Source organism: Pongo pygmaeus, chromosome 4, assembly GCF_028885625.2.
Source record: "Pongo pygmaeus isolate AG05252 chromosome 4, NHGRI_mPonPyg2-v2.0_pri, whole genome shotgun sequence".
Taxonomy (NCBI): domain Eukaryota; kingdom Metazoa; phylum Chordata; class Mammalia; order Primates; family Hominidae; genus Pongo; species Pongo pygmaeus.
This window is the reverse complement of record NC_072377.2, coordinates 96,272,044-96,290,623: the sequence shown is the minus strand read 5'-3', so window position 1 is coordinate 96,290,623 and position 18,580 is coordinate 96,272,044. Positions and strand designations below refer to the sequence as shown.

Sequence of the window (18,580 nt, the reverse complement as noted above, 5' to 3'; positions counted from 1 at the left end):
ACATACAGATGGAAAATATGTACATATTTGTACAAATAAATATGCATATATATTTCCTTTTTTCTAAGTCACAGTGTTTCCTCCTATATTTCCACATATTATAAATGTGAGTCCTTCTTAGAATCAGTGTACACTCTTCCTTAAAAAAATTAGTGCCTCTTTTCTCCAAAAATGTCATAAACAAATTAATGTTATATTTGATAATTTCTTATCTTAGAATCCAAAACATATCAGGATCAATGAATCACTCAAAGAGAGACTCTATGAATACAAGTGTGCATTGACCCATACTTGATGCAGAAAAAATATCAAGGATAAAGAGGAGATAATTAACATTTAAAAACACTCTTATGAGCGTCAGTGGCCAATTGAATGCATTCTTAGGGTTAGATCAATTTAAAAAACAAAAAAACTCGTAAAGGTTTCTTTTGAGATATGTTACCTTTGAACATATAGTTTTGCAGAGTTTGAAAGAGAAAAAATGTAAAACTTGTTCTTGTTAGTGTAAAAGTAGTGTATTCTGCTCATTATCCGTTGATTAATTCAACAAATACTGCAGTTAAATGTATGATATTATGCAAGTCAGAACCAATAATCTTAAAGACTGGGCAAGGAAAAAAAAATCAAGCTTTTCAGTAGACCTGTCTGAAAATTGATATGCTTAACCAGAAAAGAGACATGTGAACAACTCCTTATATTTTTTATATTTATTTTAATTTTACCCAAATACAGTTACAAGTTCATTAATTTTATCTTAACTAGTTGGCTTTAAGAATTTAACGATGGAGGACTCCCTTTATTTTAAAGGTGTGGGTACTGTACTATTGCTACAAGCAAAAATAAATCTACATACGCACACTTAAAGGTTGATACTATAAACATGTCACGATGTATGAAGCTGATTTCACATCTCTATCATGAGCACATCTTGTTCTATGAGCATGATAAATTTATTAGGTGTGTGCACATAGAACTTTATAAGTGAAATAATGAAGTGCCTCATTTTACATATGAGATCTAAGGAAGTTACATGATTCTCCTGAGTGCTAGTGCTAGTGGGTGGCAGAACAAAACAGATGCATTTAGGATTCTTTTTACATACACAGAGAGAGCATTTTGAGATACATAGGAAGAGAAATGATTCTTAGTTTCTGGAATATTCTAGATCTATAACCTTATATCACTTATGTTATACTTCCGTTGGCAGAATATAACTTAAGTACTTAATATAGCCAAACACATACAAATGCATTTAGATAGTGAACAAAAAGTTGTATTCTGGGAGTGAATATGATTAATGGGTATTTGTAAAGAATCATCTGTGCATCAGATGCTTTTACATATGAGAGATACATACATGCTCATCAGCACAAGACAATTATAACTCTCCTCCTCACATTCTTACTTCCCTCCTTCTAGGTCAACTGATACTTATACTAAAATCGTTGTTTTTAATCTCCTGATCTAACCAAGCCCCAGCCTTCACTCAGTGTTCTAACCTCTTAGAACACCCAATTAAGAGAGAATTGATTTTCTTTCTCCAAGATGGTTCTCTCTGTTTCTCCCATACACAAAATTTACTGTGGGTACATGGGATGTGAGCGTTTTCCTGACATATCTCTTTACTTCCTGAGGTTTGCAGCAGAGAGAGATTTCAGTCTGTTTAGTGAATAGCAGCTGGGGATAAAGGGCAATTGGAAGGTAATCACAACTTTTTCTACCACTTTTACTCTGCTGAATATTCTAATTTTCTTTCTAGTCAAAGAAATGGGTAAAACGTAGGCTCTGCAGCAATACTCAAAAATTGTCTTCTGAGATTTGGAGACTTTCTCTAATAAGATGCTGAAGGAGATAAGAGGTTTGTGAGAATTGCACTTGCTTCATATCACATGCTTTCAAAAATTATTTATTCAAAATTGCTAAAAATATAATATCCTTGAATCTAGTTTGTATAATTTAGATGTTTTGTCCCCTGCAAAGCTAATGTTAAAAAGTGACCTCCAATATTGGCAGTGGCCCTAGTGGGAGGTGTTTGCACTGTGGGAGCAGATTTCTTGTAAATGGCTTGGTGGTGTTCTTACAGTAATGAGTGAGTTCTCACTCTATGTTCATGTGAGATCTGTTTGTTCTAAAGAGTCTGGTACCTCCCCTCTCTCTCCCTCTTGCTCCATCTGTTGCCATGTTATACACTGGCTACCTGTTGCGTTCTATAGATATAGAAGACCCCAGAAGCAAAGAGAACATTGGGTTGAAGGAACTGAGACACTTTCCTTATTGCTAGATAGCAGAGCGGGTGTCTGAGATGAGGTAGAGAGATTAGCAGTGCTCATTCTGTTCAGGGCAATGAAGAACTATCAAAGGTTTCTATGCAAGAGGTGACATGTTCATATTTGCCTTTCAAAATATTACTTTATCTTCATAAAGTGGACGGAGGAATGGTAACATTAAGGGAAGAGAGACCTACTGTAATTGCAGTTATCCAAGTGAACTATGATGGGGCCCTGAACAAAATTAGTGATAGCAAGGATGGGGGCCAACAGAATGGATTTGAAAGATCCTTCGTGGTGGAATTAGAAGTATTTTGTAGTTGAAAGGAAGTATTTTGTGTGGGCAAAGGAGCGAAGGATAACATCAGATGTATAGCTTGTTCAAGAGTTTAGCAGGGAGAAATGCAGGTTTCGGAAAAATGGAAGGTAGTCAGTTAAATTATAGTATATTAAATTTAATGAAACTATGGAACATCTAAGAAGCGTGGAGGAGGCAATTCAGTAAATGGGTCTGAACCTTAGGAGAAATGTGGGTGACCTTTGTCTAGAATACCCATCTCAGATCTCACTAATTAAAATTCAAATCTTGTATTATCTCTTTAATGACTGGGTTAACTCCATTTTATGTTTTCCATAGGAGGGATGTTTGTCACAGCTCTTACTATCTTTTTCAATTATTTATTTTCTCTTATCATAAAGTTAATATCCTCCAGGAAGAGAGAAATATTTGTTTCTCCATCCTGCTCAGTTTCTTGAAGACAGTAACTGTGCCTTCTTTCTTGGGCCATCCTTAATGTTGGGAACAATTCTAGACACATAGTAGGCAACCATAATAAATGTTTATTGAACTGAAAATTTACTGATTAGAGCAAAGATTTGTTTAGTTATATAAGCAATAGAAATTAGGTTGGAGCCAGATTGTTCAGGGTCTTATATGCTAAGTCAAGACTTTGAATTTATCGTTTTCATTTTGCCTACCACTCTAATTGTTAATGTGTGAAGGAGTTATTTTATAATGATTTATGTGCAGTTTACTGGACATTTATTCCTCTAGTCATGAATGTCAGATATGAATTATGTGTAACCTTGGGAATTACCATGTTCCATATTCTAATGGCTAATAATAAGACAAGGCACTGGATTTCTTTCTTCCTTTTTTCTTTCTTTATTTTCTTTCTTTCTTTCCTTTCTTTCTTTCTTTCTTTCTTTCTTTCTTTCTTTCTTTCTTTCTTCCTTTCTTCTTTTTTTTTCTAAGCTAATGTCACCTTTCTCAGCCTCTTTGATAAGGGTACAGAAATAAAAGAACCTTGCTATTGCCTTGGTACTCTGGAAAACTAGGCTGTATTTTGGGTTAGCCAATTAATTTATACAAACACATTCTCTCTCTCTCTCTCTCTCTCTCTCTCTCTCTCACACACACACACACACACACGTCATACATCTTAATCACTTCATCTATAAAATTGGGTGGTTGGGTTAAATTATACCTAAAATGTAACAGGATTAAACTACTGACTATATCCTTCTGAATCAAATCCTGTTATCTTTTGGTCATATGTTAAATTCTCTATGTTTAAACTTGCCTAATAGTGACATACCTATTCTATATAGGCTTTTAAATCACAAACAAACTGAACTCCTCCAGTAAAATCTTCAGTAAAAGCACTAATTATAATGATTACTTATCAAACTTATAACAGATGTGTTTTAAATGACCTGCTTTGTACTTTTGTTTTAAAAATTCTGTTAATATTATTCTGAGTAAGGCAAGGGTTTATAGTTCTAATTGAGAAATTCACAATGATTATGAGGTAATTTGATAGAATGCCAAATGAATATTAATTTTGATGCTTGTGAAATGTATTATTTCCATGTTTAATTGAAAGAATGATAACAGACCATTGTAACAATCCTGTTATTTTAAGTGGCATGCATTATGAATTAATCAAATGGATGATAATAATTTGTTACTATCTACAGCACCACTCTCATATGTAAAACTGTAAAATGGTTTCATTTCAGCATTCCTACAATAAAAAGAACTTTAGTAGTCTTTTTGATTATCGAAATAGTTATTGTTTATGGAAACATACACAAATGTAAACATAGACAATAATGTCAAGTATTTTATTATCAGAATTTCCCAAATTATTTTCAGATTTAGTTTAGAAATGAATATTAGTCTATACTAATACTATGATATGATATAGCTGTCCAAACAGTAGCACCTGGCCACACTTGAAATGTGGCAAGCATTACTGAAGAACTAAATTTTTAATTTTATTAAATTTAGGCTCTTTTAATTGATTAATTTATCTGGAAATGTAATTAGCTACATATGTCTGGTGGTTACTATGTTGGCCAGCACAGATCCATAGATTTAGAACCATATTTCAAAAATACGTGATCACTATTTTCACAGCATTTGTTTTATATACAAATTCTAAAATTCTTAATTTTTAAAAGGAAACTTCAAAAAATATTTTTTTTTTCAAGACAGGGTATCACTCTGTTGCCCAGGTTGGATTCCAGTGGCATGATCATGGCTCAGTGCAGCCTCGACTTCTAGGGCTCAAGCGATTCCCCCATCTCAGCCTCCTCAGTGGCTAGGATCACAGGTATACACCACCATACCCAGGTAATTATCATTATTTTTTTGTTAGAGATGGGGTCTCCTGTGTTGGCCAGGCTAGTCTTCAACTCCTGAGCTCAAACAGTCTTTCTGCCTTGGCCTCCTAAAGTGCTGGGATTATAGGCGTGAGCCACTATGCCCAGCCTTACATATTTTTTCAAGTAATAGAAATGTTTATAAACCGAAATATACATTTTTTAGCTTTTAATTCCATCATGCATTCTTAAAATCCTATGTCTTAACTGGAGTCGCATCTGAAAGATGAATGATATCTTTGATTTATGGTCTTTGTATTTGTGTTCATTCTCTTTTAGCAGCATTAAGATGCAAATGTACTACATGTTTAGCATGGTCATTTCTTGATATTTAAATACTTTCTCAAGCTTGCTAATTGTTAAGATTAAATACTAGGCCCTCCTCACTCTGGCAAAGTAACTTTAATTCACTTAGAAACACACACACACACACACACAACACACACACACACTGCTGTTATACTGAGAGTAGTTTACACATTATAGTCAACCGAAGCAGTCTGAAATCCCCTCCAAAACAGAAAGCTGAGTAAATTCCTTCCATGCCATGCCTTTAGATAGCATTCTCAGAAGCTAAAGAGCATTGCCAGCTTCCTCCCCTACCTAGAATAAAGCACACAATGTATTTTGGTAGTTTATTCCACAAGCAAATGCCTGATTATCCTTTGCAGTTCTGAGAGCCTGAATGTCAATGCTGCATAAAGGGTGAAAATGTCTGCTCTTCATATTTTGTTCTTATAAAATAACATTTCAAATTATTACGCTTTAAAATTTCCCGAAATGACCACTCAGTACAGCCTCTTTCTTTTGCACTAATAGAGGCAAGAAAGGCTGTGACAGCCTGGGTGTGGCGAAAGAGTATGAAACTTCTAAAGATTGAATCATTCTAATTCCCTAAAGTAGTGAAGCTGGGAACAACTCCACAAACAAAAAATGGAAGAGTTCCTAAATCATTGCTTTGATCCTGTTATTCTTTTGCTCAAGAAGTTTCAGTTGCCCCTTCCTTCTTTGCTTAGGACTACGATCTCGAGAATTTTTGATCATGCAAGTCCAGTTGGGAAAAAAATATGTATATATTAAACATACATCCAGATGTATAATTCTCTCTAAATTATATATGTGTAGCTACTGGGTGTGTATAGTTAATACTAAGTTTTATTTGTTTATCATATGATTGTTATATTTAGGAAAATAAATGTTAAAAATTTGTTTTTATGATTGCTTCCTCAATGGTTCATCATTTGCAAATAGAAAATAACTCACTTTTTGGAGATGACTGACTCAGAGAATAAACTTTAAACCCCACATCTTTGCTTTCTAGGACCAGAATGAGGGTTCATCTTTTTCTTTCCTACAATTTTATTTTCCATACTACTTCTCTCCATAATCTCTTTCTACTACACCAACTAGTTTCAAATTCTTTTAGTTTGAGTTGAATTTCTTTTGAATAGTTTTTCTTCAACATTTTAATGATTATGATAGCTTTAAGGAAAAAAGTGTATAGAAAAATTATTGAATATCTTTAATGAATTAATTGTGCTGCAAAGATAATTCAGAGCTCTCCATGAAGCTTACTTGGCTACATTTATGAATATATTTAATGTTCTTCTAAATATGCTCTCTCTTGAGAATTTTGCCTCTGTCCTTCAAAAAATATTCTTTCTTCTTCAGCGATCCTCTTTTTCTCTGTCCTCTCTTTTTCCATTCTTTATTCCTTAATTGAAACATATGCACATCTGCGCAGTTAAAATTTAAAGGTAAACATTCTACTGGTACTTACATAAGCCAGGAGCAATTAAATGCCAACTAGACTGGCTTGGCATAGTCTCACATAATAGAATCACAAAAATGTATGCAATAGAAAAAGTAATATGTGATATTTTGAAAATATTATCCAATAAACACTATACTGTAAGTTTTGTTTGCTTAACATGTGACATTTACGTTTAGGAAAAGAAATATGAGCTGTTTTTAGATATTTTAGTGATTTAACTTTGAAACAAAAGATTTCCTACTAGAAATAATTTCAACATTCTTAGGAATCTCTGCAGTCAGCAGTCTGTTCCATTGCCTGAAAAACACTGTTTTATATATTTTGCTCAGATTTCTAGTTATTTAAGGTAGGAGGGTAAATCTCATTCCTGTTTTTCAATCATGGCTGGTAGTAGAAGTCCCTGATTTATTTCTGCATTTGTTTTAGTTTAAAAAAAATGAAGAGAGTAAATCCCAATTCACAAAGAACTGCAGTTATAGAATTATTGTATTAGTCCATTCTCACACTTCTATAAAGAACTACCTGAGGCTGGGTAATTTATAAAGACAAGAGGTTTAATTGGTGCATGGTTCCACAGGCTGTACATGAAGCATGGCTGGGGAGGCCTCAGGAAACTTAGAATCGTGGCTGAGGGTGAAGGAAAAGCAAGCACATCCTACCTGGCTGGAGCGGGAGGAAGAGAGGACAGGGAGAGGTGCTACACACTTTTAATCAACCAGATCTCCTGAGAACTCACTCAATATCACAAGAACAGCAAGGGGGCAATCCTCCCCCATGATCCAATCACCTCCCACCAGGCCCCTTCTCCAACACTGGGGATTAAAATTCTACATGAGATTTGGGCTGGGACGCAAATCCAAACCACATCATTTCACCCCTGGCCCCTCCCACATCTCATGTCCTTCTCATATTGCAAAATACAATCATCCCTTCTCAACAGTCCCCCAAGTCTTAACTCATTTCAGCATTAACTCAAAAGTCCACAGTCCAAAATCTCATGAGACGAGGCAAGTCCCTTTCACCTATTAGAGAGTCAGCCTGTCCTTTGAAGCTTTGAGGCCAGACATTGACCTCTCTTTTCTGTGAAAGTTCTTGATGGCATTATCTTCTAATTGAAGGCTGTTTTGTCTACATAGAAAATCTATTGTTTGATGTAGCTACATTCATCAAAAGTCTTAGCTGGATCTTCTGGATAGGTTGCTGCAATTTCTGTAACAGCACTTGCTTCTTCACTTTGCACTTTCGTGTTTTGGAGATGGCTTCTTTCTTTAAGCCTCATGAACCAACCTCTGCTAGCTTCAAATTTTTCTTCATCAACTTCCTCAACTCTTTCAGCATTCATAGAATTGAAGAGAGTTAGTCTTATTCTGGATTAGGCTTTGGATTAAGGAAATCTGGCTTGTTTGACCTTCTATCTAGACCATTCAAACTTGCTCCACATCAGCAATAGGAGTTTTTCACTTTCTTATCATTGTGTGTTTCCTGGAGGAGCACTTTTAGTTTTCTTCAGTAACTTTTCCTTTGCATTCATGAATTGGCTGTTTGGCACAAGGGACCTAGCTTTTGGCCTATCTTGGCTTTTGATACGCCCTCCTCACTAAGCTTAATCATTGATAGCTTTTGCTTTAAAGTGAGAGAGATGAGATTCTTCCTTCCATTTGAATGTTTAGAGGTTATTGTAGGGTTATTAATTAACCCAATTTCCATAATACTGTGTCTCAGGTAATAGAGAGGTCTAAGGAGACAGAGAGAAATAGGAATGTCCAGTTGGTGGAGCAGTCAGAATACACAGAACATTTATTAAGTTTGCCATCTTATTTGTCCTGTGGGGACAGTTCAGGTGCCCCAGTACAATTACAATACAATACAATTACAAAAATAACATGCAATATCACTGATGACAGATAATGGTAACAGATATATTAATAATAAAAAAGTTTGAAGTACTGTGGGAATTACCAAAATGTGACACAGAGACACAAAGTGAGGACATGCTATTGGAAAAAGAGCACTGATAGACTTGCTGGATGCAGAATTTCTATAAACCTTCTATTTGTAAAAAACATAATATAAAGTACAATAAAGTAAAGTGCAATAAAATGAGGTATGTTTATATTTTTATATTACATACTAAGTACTTGGTGGGGTGCATGTCACACAGGAAATAGTCATATATTATTGGGGAATAAATGAGCAAAATAATCACATAAAATATACTTATGCTGTTTATTATGGTTTATATTACCTTTACTTTTTCAATATTAGAACTATCACAGACAGAAATTTTGGCCATTTTTCTAAACTGAAAGTGCTTGGAAGGGAAAAAATTCCTATTCTATTTTCGAATCATTGAATTTCTGTCTTCACCAGTATATAGAAAGTATTTAGATTGGTGCAAAAGTAATTGTGGTTTTTGCCAATGAAAGTAAGGCCAAAAATTGCAATTATTTTTGCTCCAACCTAATACATTAAAATATGTTACAATCGAACAGTATCCAAGCATCTCACTCTGCAGATGAGGTAACTAGGGCCAGGGAATACAAACTAGTTGTAATTATGCTAGGTTGCCTGAGTCCTGTTCTAGCTCCCATTCACTCATTCAGCAAATAATTATGAACTCCCATTTTTTGTCTACTATTTTCAAAGTTAAAATTATTGACGATTCTGTAATGGGTAATTGCTGGTCGTGGTTTGATAGTCTGGATTGACCTTTCAAATTTAAAGAAAACACTGTACAGAACTACATTCAGTATCATATTCAGCATGCTGAGTAATTTTGTTTGGGTTGATTAGGTTTAATATTTTAAAATAAAAGAGATTTCTAATGAAGCTTACATTAAGTAAACCTTCGCTAGGTCAAATTTTATTAAGTTTATGTTAATTATGACCTTTATTGGAATACCACCTTATTCTTAAAATAATTATTTTTAAAAGCATGAGAAAACGGTTTCCAGCAACTTTTTAATATGAAAACGTCTCCATTAATGAAACTTATCTCTTTCTAGATCTTTTTGAGAAAATATGTTTCTTAGAACAAAGATTAACTTAAGTAGTGACAATTAATAAACTAGATGTTAAAAAGTGGTGGCAGAGGCCTTAGAAATATGAAGAAAACAGTAGAAAAGCTTGTATAACAAAGAAATTAGGAAGCTGCATGCTGACAGAGGCAACAGCTGGATAGGAGTCCAAAGGGAAGGAGGCTTGGTCCTATTATTGGCTACTATTGATCTAATGACAATATTTGCTTGGAAATCGATGTTTGTGATTGACCATTGATCTTTTCACTTCACAGTGTATTCTTGAGAGTAATATATGGTTTCTTAATCATCTGAGTATTCATAATATCTGGCTCTGCATTAATAAATACACGATTTAATGAATGAATAAATGAATGGATGGACAATAATATGAAAACGCATAGTTTTTTTTCTTATAGGAGCAGTTAAATTTTGAGTCAGCTTCCATTATGTACATACTCAACCTGAATAGTAGTTTCAGTAACGTGTTAAAAGTAAATGTTGGCCAGACGCAGTGGCTCATGCCTGTAATCCCAGCACTTTGGGAGGCCAAAGTGATTATTGTATCACTTATTTGTGATTATTGTATCACAGCCTTACAAATATTCAATTATTTGTGTAGATCAAAATAAGAATCAAAGGGGTAACAGCCTTTTTGTAACATTTTAGATTTTTATCAGGAGGAAATATTACTGTATTCCTTATGCAATTAACATCAATTCAAATGCTTTAAAATGAGAATCATTAGCAGAATGGGAAATTATAACAAACCTTCAATGTACAAGAGGAACAGAGATAGGTTTTAGGTAAATTCTTTATTTTTTCCTAATGAGAGCAAAATTAATTGTTTTAAGAATGATTATATCAGGATATAGATGAATAGTACTAAATTCTAAATAGAATGGGGCTGAGACTAACAATGTTATTCTTGGGAACGGACCTAGAGGTAGGCCAGAGATTTCAGTTTCTGTTACTCTGTTACTGTTAATTGTCATTTGAATGCCCCCTCCTCCCCAAATAGGCACATACTTATGTTTTCAATTGTGAAACCATTAATAGTTTTTACATAATCTTAATGAAATACATACTCCTAGAGGTGGCCAAAGAGTTTTGAATTGTATGTCTTAACTAATAAACGAAATGAAAACATTTGACACGGCAAAATCCTTTCATAACATGCAAGTCATCCATGTTTGGGCAAATCTCAGAAAACTGGCATCCAGCTACTTCCACCTACAAAAAGAGACAGGATGAAAAAAGAAAAAAAAGCTCTGCTGGGCACTGCATTAGCCCAACTCATCCTGAAATAAATATTTGTTATCACTGTCCCAAATAATTCTTAAAACTCTGATTCTTAATGTATAACTCTTATTAAAAGGCAATCAAAATGAAGTAAAATGATTTAACTCCACCAGCAATGATCCTCTATCTTGTGGTCACGGGTTATTATTCTGGATGTACTATTTATCCAATAGCAGTTTTTAAATCGACTATTATATGCACAGTTTGGGGGCTTGCATGTTTGAGGCTTGAGGGGATGTGGATACTGATGCGTGTGTGTGTATGTAGCATGGAATTCTACATATATAGTTCATTAATCTATTTTCTTCAACTTTCTGTTAACAATTCTATCATAATTTAATGCAGATACAAATAATTCCTTTAAAAAATGAGGATGCCAATTTTGAGCGCATGCAATACCAGGGATCCAGCATCTGAACAGGAGGCTTTCTACCACCAGTTTGTTGCTCTCCTATAATCACTCTACCTCCATCAGCAAGTCTTTTTAGAGAGTCAGTGACCCATTGATAGGTGCACTCATGGTGTACACAGCACTATTGTTTAACACTGTGAAATTCTGCCTGCCAGACGGTGCCATAGGGAAACAGCATCACTGGCAGGTGGCTAGTTTGCTTTGATGTTTTGATATCTATTTCTGGCGAAGATTCTTTCCCCTTTCTATTTTGCTATTTTCTCTCTTACAAAAAGCTGTCTTCCCAAGAGCCTTCCACCAATGTCATGAACCAGAGTTCATTTCTGTCAGTTCTCAGGTTGATCGCCCATCACAGAGTAATGTCCAAACATAAGAAATTGTGATAATTAAACTTCTTTTTTTTTCTCTGCACAGAATAACTAATTGTAAAAATTGGCAGTCAGCCTGCCATTTGAAAGTGAAGAAAACATCTTGTTTTAACATCTGAGCAGGGATTTTTTTGTAATCTGTAAACAATTGGACCATATGTAGTGTGATGGGAAACATGAAGGCTGTGATAGAACATCATTGAAGGAACCTCGTGTTTAATCGCTGTTCTTTGATTCACTGAAATAGAAATTAGCTTTTTAAGTTCTGTGTTTTATCACGATTTTAAAGAGACAGCTTTTCTTAAAAGATCGGACCATACTGAAAATTTACCAAGTGACGACCAAGAGGGGAAAGGGAATTTCAATTTTTTAAATGTAAATATGTTTTAAAGACACCTAAACAGGTAACAGATGTAGCCATGGGCTTTTACAGCCTTTGTTTTGGCCAGCAATTCACTTCAGGGATACAAAGAATCTTCACACAATATGGTTCAACTCTTAGAAGGTGAATTTTTTTCTTAAATAAATTCTGTTGATGAAACTGAAGTTAAGTAAAATTACCACCACTGATTAAGTTAAAACTTAAAAAAATAAGTTATGCCCTCTCCTAATTTTGCTACATTTTCCAGCTCATTATGTATATAGCAGGACAAATTAACTATGGTGTTAAAAAAAGGTGGCTGTTGAAATTCAGAATAACTTGAAATCCTTGTATCTTATGATACATAATTATATGTATGATTACCTTATGATACATATGGTATATATGGTATTATAGATACCATGATTACACTTCTTTACATTCAGTTGATGATACTAAAGAAAAATTACATGACCAAGTGAATTTTGAAATAACTACAAGGGGAACCGTCTGTACCATTGTATAAAAAGGAAAATGTTTGAAGCAGAAACAGAGCTAGATTCTCTGCCTGACTCACCATTAGCTGGACTTCAAGTTTGCTATGACTAACTTTATCTTTCTGTGCCTTGGTGTTCTTTTCCCTAAAATTAGCTTCTTAGATCAGGTCAGTGATTTTTTAAAAGAAGAGGAATTGAGACCAATCAGAATCACCTGAAGAACTTTTGCAAAACATTGCTGGGGGAGAATGTCTCATTTCACTTCTTTTTTTTCCTTATCTCTCCCCAAAGTCATGCAGGGTGAGCCATTCTTGCCACTGAGAAGTATGTCATATCTGAGAACAACTGACCCAGATAATTGCTCAGTAAGAGTATATTTGAGATTATTGAAGACTTAAAAGCATCTCATTATTAAATGTGCTATATCATGTTTTTCACTTTAGGCTGCAAGTGTTTTTGACTTGATAAAGTTTTGTTGTGTTAATTTTGATCACTTTAGTCTTTTATTGGATCATTTTCCCACATTAAATTTAAATAGGAAGAACATATGTACTGCTGTTTTGCCATAAACTCTGATGTGCCTCAACTGGCTTCCAACTTCAGTCTATTCTGGAACGCTGTACTTACAGGTCTCAGCCAGCAAGCTGAAACTGACAAAGGAGCGTTCCACTTCTCTGCTGTAAAAGTTGTACTTACCTTGTTTTCATGAAACCAACCTCCGTTTCCAAGGAAACAAGAACAAAAAGGCAGTTGGCAGCTAGCATCTGGGACTTAGAAGAACTCTCACATGTCAATTTCAACTGCTGGCTGCCGGCTCAAACGTAAAGATGTGGGGTACTAAAATCACCTTCAGACTTGTACCATACAAAAGAATATTGTTTTTTTTTTCTTAGTGTTGAAATAATCAAGTTTAATAGCAAACCATTTAAAATATCCTTTGAAATACTATAACAAATATTATAATTGTTAAAAATTATCTAATACGAAAACTTGTTTTATTTAAAAACAGTAGGCACATATATTGCAGAGATATTTTCTCAGTTTTACACCATAAATTTTTGCCTATTTTCCCCTTTTACTTAATCATTTTACTTTCTTTTTTTTTGTAATGATTCATATGGTCCCAACTACTTACTCCTTTTTCTTTTTTTTTTTTTTTTTTTTGATTCATGCAAAATATCCAGATAGTGTCTGTTTTATCCATAAAGCTTTGTGGCCATGTTTAGTGTTTTAATAAAGTATTTTAATGATGAAACATGAAAATGCACATTGTCATTTTTCTCTTAAAAATATAATTTCATGATTCTAGGCTTGGATACCTACATTAACACAATCTGCTTCCTCCGAATAGCACTTGTTCGTTTCACATGGGTATGCACTTCAGAGTTCACTGCAGTCCTCATCATTCCATGCAGTCTCCAGGCCTTCTGTGTCATGGCTTTTAGATACGTTTGAGTTTTTAGACTCCTGCTAAAAGACAAACCTGGTTGGTAGGCAAGATTTGCACAGGAATGGGAAAGATACTTTTTGCCTGGAAAACAGAAACTTGTGGAAATTCTTTAGGCGTTTAGATATTCCCATGAAAAGATGAATAAATTTTTTAATATATATATGTAATTATACTTTAAGTTCTGGGGTACATGTGCACAACGTGCAGGCTTGTTACATATGTATACACGTGCCATGTTGGTGTGCTGCACCCATTAACTCGTCATTTACATTAGGTATATCTCCTAATGCTATCGATGAATAATTTTTAAGAAAATGGAATTTCAAACTGATACTTATAGTCTGTCTTGGGTTATATTATTTTATGTTTTCCTACTATTTAATTACTAGCTTTCAGTTAAAAATGTAGGTCTTTTAGAATTTCCCTCTTTTGAATGTTTTGTCACTTTACAGTATACTAATGTCCTTTGAAATCCAGGATGCCTGTGAATAGATATTAGTAGGTGAAATATTATGAAAAATTGTACAGGAAGTAAATTATCAGATTTGTGATGTGGACTTATTTTATTACATTTTATTGGTACCCCATTCGTAATGGGCTCTAAGGATAAATTTGTATAATTTTGGAAACTGTCATGTTAAACTTCTGTAATTAAATATGCTTACTTTTCTACAAAATACAAATATGATCAATAGTAAGATAATAAACTTAGGAAGGAACATTTTTATTGTAACTTCAGCTAATTTTTGTGTTCCCAAAACTGTACTTGTAAAAATCTTTTATTGTATTTTCTTTTCTTGGTACAACATTTCAGTAATTTACATTTTTCACTTGTAAATTCAGATAATGTTTAATATTTTCACATTTTCTGGAGTAGGCATATAAGATGCTCATGATCAACATCTTTTGCTGTTGTTGGGAAGTCAACTTAGGGGGACAGGTGCAGTGGCTTATGCCTGTAATCCCAGCACTTTGGGAGGCCAAGGTGGGAGACCATGAGGTCGGGAGATCGAGACCATCCTGGCTACCATGGTGAAACCCCGTGTCTACTAAAAATACAAAAATTAGCTGTGTGTGTTGGCTTGCCCCTGTAGTCCCAGCTACTTGGGAGGCTAAGGCAGGAGAATCGCTTGAACCTGGGAGGCAGAGGTTGTAATAAGCCGAGATTGCTCCACTGCACTCCAGCCTGGGCAACAAGAGCGAAACTCCAGCTCAAAAAAAAAAAAAAAAAAAAGTCAACTTAGGGGAAAAACCATGAGCACTTGCTTGAAAGCCATAATAAAGACTACTCAAGAAATAGTTGCAAAGAATTGATAATGTTATAAGTGATAAAAATTTATCTCCTAAGTTTGAGAAACCTCCAAAGTTGGAAAATATTGCAAACTTTACTGCAAAATACAGTCAAATTAAAAAATAAAACCAAACCCCAGTATTACCGTTTTTAGATTTTTTAGTTAATATATAAGTCACTTACCATAAAATTCACCATTTAAAAATGTACAGTTTATGGTTTCAGTATATTCACAATGTTGTACAACCATCACCTCTAGCTGAAGGAATTTTTTTTTGTCACCCTAAAAGAAACCCCTCACTCATTATCAGCCACTCTCCATTCCCTTCCTCCATTCTCTGGCAACAGATTTATTTTCTTCCTTTATGTATTTGCCTATTCTGGATATTTCATGTAAATAAAATCACATAATATGTGACCTTTTTCATTTGGCTTCTTTCATTAAGCATGATTTTTCAAGGTTCATGCATGTGGCAGCATATAGTATATCAGTACTTTGTTCCTTTTTATGTTGCATAAAATTCTATTGCATGAATATGATAAATTATATTTATCCTTTCATCAGTTGATAGCATTTTCTGTTGTTTCTAATTTTTGGCTATTATGAATAATGTTGATATGAACATTCACGTACATCTTGGTGTGAACATATGTTTTTGATTCTCTTGGGTATACACATAGGATTGGATTGCTGGGCCATATGGTAGTTCCAAAATATTATTTTAATTGAAATAATACAAACAATTTTTTGTAATGTTGGAAATGGGACTGAAGGTAGAAGAGTATACAATTTTACCCAAAAATTGCTCTTAAAAGCTTATCAATAACAACAAAACACAAGCAAACACCTGTCAAGTATAGTTGTTAGTAGAGTGATGCTTCTCTTTGTTTGTTTCTGTTTGGGTTTTTGCCCCTATTTATATAATAAGATTTTAGTAACAAAGGATTTAGCATCATATATTACTCAGAAATCAGATGTGTTAATTTCATGTTAAGTTTTGAAAATATAAAAATGTAGGCTCAAAATATTTAGATAAATTAGAAGCAGAGATATTATGAAGCCTAGTAGTCATTATACATTACTATCCAAAGTCAAAGGTCATAATTAACATCTAACATAAGAAGAAAATTATTTTATTTAAAATACAGAAACCAAAGGTACAATGTGTTCAGTAAGAAAACACTTCTCATTTTCTTCTGCTACTTATTGTCAACATACACGGTTACTGTGAAAATGCTTCAAATCTGCTATTTCATTGAAATAGAAAATTTAGCCTAGTAATTTTACTGATTTGTTTATTTTTCTGTAATAATCATATGTACCTGAGATTGGGGTTTCAGACTTCTCTCTTTGTCTCTCTCTCTCTCCCTCTCTCTCTCTGTGTGTGTGTGTGTGTGTGCACGTGTGTGTGTACAGGTATGTTTTAAAGTATGAGTTTATACTTTAGAGCATATATACACACACACACATATGTATGTATATGCGTGCATGTACTCTCTTTTTATAATTAGAAAAAAATTCTTACATGAATATCTCTGTTCTGTGGTGACATTTACCTGTGCTCAGCAATTTGCTTCCTTTTTTACAAAAAGTGCATTTTTTACAAAAATCTTATTTAATTTAATATTCTCCTCTTGAAAAAGGATGACAATAAAGTCACATACAAAAAAATTAATCCAACTGGCCTTTCTTGTTTTTCTAAAAACTTTTCATTCAAACATTTCTTATTATCATTTATTGCACATAGCATGGATTAATCAAATAAGTTTAAAATAAAACAATAGACTAGAGAAAGGTGCTTTATTTTAAAAACAGAAACAAAAAGAAGGTACATGGATTATCTGATGCTACATCACACTCTGGGAGAGACTGCCCTTCTTTCAGAGAGCCTCTCATTTCTTAATGTGGATCATTTTGCTCTTTCCCCTGATAATGCTCACTTACTCTCTTTCAGTCTCCCCCTCTTTCACTTGTTCTTTTCTTTCCAATCATCCAGTGATCCATCAAGGTACTTTGGTGTTCAGTGCTTTCTCATATGGTTCAACTCAGATCATGTAATCTTTCTCACCCAACCAATTCAACTACTATTTCCTGAGACCCCACTATGTCCTTGACTCTGTAAGGAGTTCCTGAATGCAAAAAAAAAAAAAAAAAAAAAGGAGAGTACTCCAGAAGTGCAAAATAGGACATCATTTTTGCTTTCCTGTAAATATAATTTGCTTGTATTCCAAAAATGGGGAAAGGTAAGGATATGAGATAATGTCTATTTATAAAGACAAGAAAGTGAGATACACAAACTGGACTAGGGCAAGACACTTTCAAGGGAGATAAAATAGGATAAGTAAGTAACAGAGGGGTAACTATCTTACCATGTCTTAAAGTAAGAGTGGTCCCATTTTACAAAATTTTATAAACTAATACCATAGTAAGGGGGTAAGGCACCAAAACTCCCCAAACTTAGACAGATTAAAGAAGGTTACTGCAATGCAAAGTAAGAAAACATCTCATTTGAATTACACCATTATGGAATGTAAGACACTCTGATGGGAAAAAACTGGTCCAGTAAGATCAGAGATAAGCTGGTAGCAAAATGTTTGAGCAGTGGATACAGCAAATGATGATATAGGTTCAGCTTTGGCCATTACATAAATCAAGTTTTGGAGGTCTGAAAAGTCAAATGTCTTATTCAGAGTCACACAGTATATTAAAACACAGTAAAACTAGAACTCAGTTATTAACTTTTGCCTTTTTAATGTAGATGTTTACCCACTCTGTAGTGCATGGGTGAGGCTTGTACATGGTATAAATGGAATACACCCCTTGGGAGATTGTTAGAGAGACATGCATGCCAACAGTAAAAGTAGCACTGAGGTCAGGATTTCTTACCCTGAAACCATAAACAAAGACAACAATTATATAAATACATATGTACTTATATAAGCTTAATAATATATGATGCTATTTGTTGATCATTTCCTAAGCTGCAGGCATTAAATCAATGCATAATATATGTTTTCTCATTTAAATCTCACATTAAATTTGTTGGAAATGGAGCTTAAATGAGTGAAGTCACTTGTTCTTTTTATATATCTGTTTTCGTAATACATATTTCTTGATAGATTTTTCTAAAGAAACTATACCAAAACTGTGTATCTATTCATTTTAAATCACAA

The 18,580-nt window shown here is 33.9% G+C and overlaps 1 long non-coding RNA gene across 2 annotated transcripts in view; it reads right to left on the bottom strand.

Moving 5' to 3' along the window:
• LOC134739597 (uncharacterized) overlaps positions 1-18,580 on the bottom strand; it is an 87,648-nt gene that overhangs the window by 1,415 nt on the left and 67,653 nt on the right. Inside the window, exons 3-4 of one of the 2 annotated variants that reach the window (XR_010126421.1) lie at positions 13,989-14,132; positions 10,822-10,958 (exon numbers count right to left, since the gene is read on the bottom strand). This is a non-coding gene — a long non-coding RNA (uncharacterized LOC134739597). Of the gene's footprint in view, positions 1-10,821; positions 10,959-13,988; positions 14,133-18,580 lie in introns of those variants that run through there. The other variant, XR_010126420.1, reaches the window with a different exon arrangement.